Consider the following 7,073-nt stretch of genomic DNA (forward strand, 5'->3'; position numbering starts at 1 on the left):
GAATTTGGGCTTCACACCTCGGCACATGGGAGGTCTGGGGTGAGCGTCGGGACCGGTCAGGCTTGGGGTCTGGACTAAGCTTCCTGGTGGCTGTGGAGAGGTCAGACAGACTGGGGATGGGCAGGTGGGCCAGGGAGAAGGGAAACCTGGCTGTTGGCAAGGTTGAGGCCTGAACCAAGATGGGAGCTGGGGCACAGGAAATGAGGCCAAGGTCAGAACTAGGGAGGAGGAAGCCGGAGGAACCTGGGCACTCAGGAGGGGCCAAGTAGTCCCTGCTTCGGGGCTGCAATCTGTTCTGGACCCAAGCCAGCTTTTTCCAACTTGCCCGCCTCCCTGGCCCATGAGATTTCAGCTCCGAAGGACTCCTGGGTGACTGCGAAGATGGGCCCCACTGTCCCTAGCACATGAAGAACATGCATCTCCAACGGAGTGAGGTGCGTGCGGGCCCCGGGCCTCTCCCGAAACACAGGCCAGGACGGCTGGTGCACTGCCCACCCGCGTCGCTGCGGTGCACGGTGTGGCGGGTCCCTGACGGGTCTGCGTTCACGTGCCCAGGTCCCTGTCTCTGAACGATGGCTTCCTGAGTGGGAAACAGACACTGTTCACAGTGGAGCGTGGGGACCAAACGAGACGACATGGAGAGACCTCAGCCTGGGAGCTGCCACATAGTGAGCGACCTCCATTTCCACGGTTAGTATTATTATGGGGAGAATATCCAGCGAACTTCCACGAAAGAGAACAAACAGCCTGTCTAGGGAACCCTGGCCCCGGCCCCCAGCCCCACCCGCCGCCAGTCGCCCACCGCAGCCGCAGCCTCCTTTGCTCCCCTACCCCGTGTCTTATTCACTTAAAGCAAATCTCAGATATCATCCCATCATTCATCCATAAATATTTCACCGCTGTATCTATTAATAATATAGCAGGTGACAGCTCTGGAAGTAACAACTGCATCTGGGAAGCGGCTCCGGAGACCCGGCTTCCTCTGGTGCGGGCTCGCACGGGGCACCTCCGGTGTGAGGACACACGCGGTCCCCGGCCCCCAGGAGCTGGGCATGCAGAGATAGGGAACAGGGGTGGATGCCAGCAATGCCCCGTGCACTGTGAGTATGTGCTGTGGCCTCGGTGTATAGAGACAGACCCTCAAGCTCTGGAACTGGGAGGGAGGGCAGTAGTAGGCTCCAGAGAAGCTGTCTACATCTGTTTGTTTGTTTTGAACACATCAACCAAGCCACCAGTCACATGCAGTGGGGGGCAGTGAGGAGGGCGTGGGGTTCGAGGCCCTATGGCATGGGCTGAACCCCAAGGCTAAGCCCACAGCTGGCGGTCGTATGGCCCAGAGTCAGTCACCTCCGCTCCTGGGGCCTCAGATCTGTCCTCGGTCCAGCCCCTCTCCCTGGGCCGTGCTGAGGAACGCCACCGCGTGGAGTCGGGCCCGAGAGGGTCTGTTAATATTCACGGTCAGGCCGCTGCCTGCGACTCTGGGCAAAGCTGCTGACCTGGCAAATGAAGTCGTAGCTGAACGGCAGAGGGAAATGTGTCTTCTGTGGCCAATTACACAATAGACGGCTTGGGACTTGGTTTACTTAATTAAATCTATAACCAATCGTGGGCCTATCACTACTTACGTTGCCACTCTAATTGGAGCCAGTTATCAAAGTCAGGTAGGAGTGAGGTCACTAGGATATCGTGGGCCTGGAGCAGGCTTGGGGGCCTGCTGATTAGACCTGAGTCGGAGTCTTCGCCTGCCATGCCCCGGCTGTGTCTCTGAGCATCACTGCTCTTCTTGTTGCCTCAGTTTCCCCACATAACCTGCCTATCTTCTTCTCATGGGCACGGAGATTGCCCCAGGGCTGCCCCTAGAGAGCTCTGAGGTGGATCTAACTCATTTATTTATCCAGCAAGGATTTGCTGGGCACCTGCTGTATGCTAAGTGCTGGGTACCATGTTGAAAAGAAGACAGATAGAGCTCTTGACCTCCCAGAACCCTGAGGGAAGGCAGGCAATGCTCGGATTAATTCATGAAGGAGAAAGGCCTTGGAGAAGTTGCAAGACAGGGTCACTGAGCTGAGTGTGAATCTGAGAACCCCCTTTCTCTGCCCAGTATAAGTAGCAATGAGACGATGAAACTGGAGCCGGGGGCAGGAAGGCAGGGTGAGCATGTGCAAAGGCCCTGGGGCAAGAGAAAGCCTGGCTGAAGGCTGTCTGCGTACAGACAGCAAATGGGAGAGTGGTTTAAAACCAGCTCAGGGCTGTGGATGCCGGCCCTCTGAGCAGGGCCTCAGAAGCCACGATGCTGGGTGGGGAGCCGCTGAAGTAGGAAGCAGGGTGACTAGATTTGTTTCCATAACACCCTTCTGACTGCTCTGTGGGGGATGGATTGGAGGGAGGGCAAGAGTGGAAGCAGGGAGAGCAGCTGGGGCGGCGGGTCTTTGCAGCATCTAAGCATCCACTGTTGGTGGTGGCTTGGACTTGGGTGAAGGCAGCAGCAATTGGGTGGGTGGTTCCAGAATGCTCTCAGAGGCAGAGATGGCAGGACCAGCTGGGGGGGTTGGATGGGGCATGAGGGCACCCAGCAGGACCCCCAGGTCTCTGCACAGAGTACTGGGTGGCAGAAGAGGTCACCCTCCGGAGGAGGAGACCAAGGGGTCAAGGAGAAGCCCCAGGCTGTCCCAGCCTATCTGAGGCACCGCTACACGTGCGGTGGAAATGCACAGGAGGCTGAAGACACAGCTGGTGTGAGCAGAGGTGAACTTTTAGAGTCATCAGGAAGCGGGAGGCATCTAAGTCCACGGGCGTGGATGAAACGTCTAAAGAGAAAGCGTAGTGTGCAATGAGGAGATGGTTCCAGACCCAGCCCTGGGCCCTCTCCTTAGGATCTGGGGGAAGGGATGCGGGGGGACCCGAAGAACTGGATGTCGGGAGCCCAGGAAAGAATGTCTCCAGGGGAGGGCGCCCTCACCGGTGCTGGAGGGGGAGGGCCCCAGTGGATCTGGGAGCATGGAGACTGTTGGGGCCTGGGCGAGAGTGGCTGATCGGGGTGGTGGAGGTGGAGGGCAGAAGAGCTGATGAGAGGGGAGGCAGATAGAAGGGGTGAGGGGGCCCAGGGAAGGTGTTTTGTTGTACAAGAGAGTAGAACAGTTTTGAATACTAATAGGAAGGATCCAGGAAGGAGAAAGATCGGAGATGCAGGGGAGAAATGGGATACTGCACAGAGAGGGGACCCTGGAGGGACCCAGCTTTCCAGGGCAGAAACTGTCCTTCAGAGGGTGTTGGGGGGAGGGAGGCCTTCCTCCTCTGTGAGAGGAGGGGCCAGAAGAGGGGGGGCAAATGCCGAGGCACGGGGGAGGAATAGGTGGCAGGTAGATGTGGGAGTTTCAATCTGATGGCTTCTACGCATCTTTTCTCCGAGACAGAGGGGTCAGGGCCCCCAGCTGAGAGCGAGTGGGGAGGGAGAACTGAGTCAAAGACGGAGGAGAGAAGATACGAAAAGGTCTTTGGGGAGGAGGAGGTGCTTTGTAGATGAAATCAGGTGCATGCTTTTGGGTAGTTGATTTCCTGAGGCTTAACCACTGTCATCCTGACCTTCTCATTCCTCAAAGGCCACCCTGGCCTCTCGCCGGAGCAGTGGCGCCTTGGCTTTGAGATATTTTTCCTCCAGCAGGGGGACCATTCTTCAAATAAACACAGCATGTGGACTCAACATACGTGCAGACAAAGAGCTGAGCTGTTTTGATGGCTGGAGGCTGCCTGTTGGGCTTCACCCTATTTCCTCGGGGTGACCCTGTAAAATCTGGGGCTCCTCCGGACCCTGTGTGAAGCTCACTGGGGGTGGAAGCAGGTCGCGGTCACCTCTTTGCCATGTGCTGGGGCAAAGATCTGGGCCCTAATTTTCTTTACTGTAAAATGGGTATAATATTACCAGAGTGGAGGCAGAAGACTAGACCGGTCCTGGCTGGTGTGGCTCAGTGGAATGAGTGCTGGCCTGTGAACCAAAGGGTCTCCGGTTCGATTCCCAGTCAGGGCACAGCCCTGGGTTGTGGGCCAGGCCTCAGTGGGGTGTGTGCGAGAGGCAACCACACATTGATGTTTCTCTCCCTCTTGAAAAAAATAAAATCGTAAAAAAAAACCCACACCGGACCAGATCACGTGTGCGTGTGTGAGCGCCAGCCCCTCCCCAAACCCGTGTGACTTTGGTGAACTCCCAGAGCGCTGTCTTTGGTTTTCGTCAGCAGCCGCTGACCAGCTGTCTCAGGTCCTTCTTGCAGAGTCGGGCTTTCGCTCTGGTCTAGCTCTAGAGCCCGTGTCCTGACAACGAGAGCAGGCCTTTTACTTTTCTCCAGGTGCAGTCCTATGGAGCTGGATGTGGAGCTGCCCATCGGGGCAGGTGGAACGGAGAGGGCACACGGGGTGGATTTGCACAGGTGGGCAGGGGTCCCACGCTGTCTCCGTGTGGCGGTGGAGACGCGTCAGGCAGACCAGCATCCTGGTGTTGTCTGGGCACCGGCCTCCCTCCACGGTGTGGGGGTGAGAACGGGGCATCATGGGACTTCGTCAGCTGAATGCGCCAGAGCGAGGATTGGATGGCCTGTCTGCACCCAAGCTTGCCCAGAGATGGGCGCCTCTTGGAGTCGCAGCGCCCGACAGAGTCTGTGCATCTCAGTTTCATAAAATGGTGGGAAAAGGTTGGTAAGCGCCCTGCTGGTGCCTGGCACTTGGCAATGCAAGCAAAGCAACCCTCCTCCATGGCCACTCCCCCAAACCTTCAGCAGACTTCGGGTACGCACCTGAGTCCTGGGAGGGAGCGAGGCACAGGACTCCTGCGTGCCACATCTGGGCTGACGCAAGGCAGGGAGCAGAGGGTACCACGTGAGAAGAAAACTTGAGTGGAGCCGAGACTTTCCCAGCAAGAGGACTCGGAGCGAGAGAAGCCACCTGCTTGTGCCGGGAGCCACGCTGTCTGGATGTTAAAGGACGGTGAACCCATAAAGCCGACGACTCAGTAGCATCACTCATTCATTCCTGGGCGTTTACTGAGCACCCAGCACACGCCCCACACTCTGCAGGGCACAGGGGAGTAAAACAGAGGTGGCAGTGTCCACGCAGGTGGCCAGGGTGACATGTATGAAGCTGAGCTCAGTGCTGGGCAGCTGGAAAGCACCACAAGTTTATCTTTTTAAGCAAGCGGGGCCGGGTTCTGTGAGCACGGGTGGTTGCGGGGCGGTGTTAATTCCACCGGACAGACGTGATGACAGGTGTGTGGGGGGCACGGCTCCACGAGACGGCATCCGCGCTTCTCCCTGGGGCACCGGCTGTGATGCAATTAACACCGAGCGCTGGTTCGGAGCTGTCACTTCTGCAGGTGGCTTGCTTCGTCCCACTGACGAAGTCAGCGTGACTCCGGACTTCACACCTTTCTCCTACAATCAAAACACCTGGGAAGTACATGGCTCTTGTCTTCTCACCACACACACATGGCGTGACAGATTTCCAGATCAAATTCGCCCTCACCGCCTGTTCCCCTGAGAGTGGAGGACGGAGCCAGCTGTGGCAGTAGGGAAGAATTCAGGGGGACGCAGAGGAGGCTGGCGGCGTGCTGGGGGTAGCCGAGGAAAGCTGTGCCTTCGTCCCTCCCCTGGGTACTGCAGCCTCTTTGCTGGTCCCCCAGAGAGAGGAGCCCTGGGTTCCAACCCCAGCCCCACCCCTTACCTGTGTGTGGTTTTGGCCGAGACACATCCCTTCTCTGAGCCACGGTGCCCTTGACTGACAGTGGGGTCCAATGTGGTGCTTCATTTGCAGAATCGTGAGGATTGAATGGTTGGGGCTGGGCAACGCTCAGCACGCTGTCCGGCTCCAAGCAAACCGGGCTGCAAGGCCGTCCACGCGGCCCACAAGCACCCCCAGCTCCTCCTCCCTGGGGCACGTCCAGGATGCCCTGGGTGGAGCTGTGGGCTGCTTCTGGCCACCAAGCTGGGCAATGACCCAGTGTCATGATTGTCCCTGTGAGACCCTCCAGGGGCTTTTGTCCCTTCTGCCACAGCAACTGGCTCGTTGGGAAGCTTGGGTCCTGGAAGAGGAGGGGGAGGTTGAGCTGAGCTGTGGAGCACTCACCACAGGCAAGTCACAAAAGTAAGCCGTGGGCGCTGGGACCTGCGTCCACTGTTGGTTAATGTAGCAAACTCTGCTTTTTCTGACGAATGCAGGGAATTAGCTCCTGTCTCCAGACCTCAGTATCTTTACCTGGAAGAGGAGTAGCTGTGCTAGATGGTTGATTCACAGGAGGTTCCGTCCACCCCAGACTCCAGAGGACGGACCCTGGTCCACACCCACTCAGGGCCCTGCTCCTTTCTCCTCTGTGCTTCCCCCACAAGCCAACAGGTTCTGTCCTAGTTACAACGGGGCAGTGCTCAGAGGAGGGGGTGACCCGGTGACGGGGGCCTGGATGCACAGGCATTTCAAGCTCAGCAGACCCAGAACAGAATTCCTTCTCCCAGACTGGCTCCTGCTCTGGCTTCCCTAGCTCAGCGGGGGCCTGAGGGCCCCATTAGTTGCCCAGAAGAGAACCCTGGATCCCATCCTGGGCTCCAACATTTCCCTTGCCCCAAATCCCTTCTCTGTTACCCCTTAATGTCTCTCACACCCATTCCCTCCTCTCGTACCTCCTCCCACTGTACCTCCCTCAATAGCTGTCTCCTCGCTGCTCTACCCCTGCCCATCACACCAAACCCTCCCTCCCACCCACTCCCACCGCAGCTGCCCAGAACTCCTCCTAAGGGGCACCCGGACATGTCACTCTCCACTGTGCTCGAAACACAGCAGGTTTGTGGTTCCCCAAGACTCCCCCTAACGGCCCCTTGTTCCTGATGTTTCCTCTTCCTGGAAGTCCCTCTGTCCCCTGGCTGCCTGAAGAATTCTCACTCCTCCTTCAAAACTCAGCTCCGATGCTATTTCTACGGATGCTTTCTCCGATAGCCTCAAGCTGTGTTCATACCTCTGTTACAATACTCAGAACATGGGGCCCAACGGACCGGGACCAGTCACTCTGACCTGTGAGCCACTGAATGAGGGGACTGTGT

The 7,073-nt window shown here is 57.8% G+C and overlaps 1 long non-coding RNA gene across 1 annotated transcript; it reads left to right on the forward strand.

Annotated features, from left to right (window-relative positions):
- The first annotated feature begins 315 nt into the window (after positions 1–315).
- Positions 316–4,068, forward strand: LOC128626672 (uncharacterized). Its single transcript, XR_008390711.1, has 4 exons — positions 316–434; positions 556–690; positions 921–1,100; positions 3,659–4,068. It is a non-coding gene; the product is annotated as an uncharacterized LOC128626672 (long non-coding RNA).
- The last annotated feature ends 3,005 nt before the right edge of the window (positions 4,069–7,073 follow it).

Source organism: Artibeus jamaicensis, unplaced genomic scaffold, assembly GCF_021234435.1.
Source record: "Artibeus jamaicensis isolate MK-2021 breed Jamaican fruit bat unplaced genomic scaffold, CSHL_Jam_final scaffold_847, whole genome shotgun sequence".
Taxonomy (NCBI): domain Eukaryota; kingdom Metazoa; phylum Chordata; class Mammalia; order Chiroptera; family Phyllostomidae; genus Artibeus; species Artibeus jamaicensis.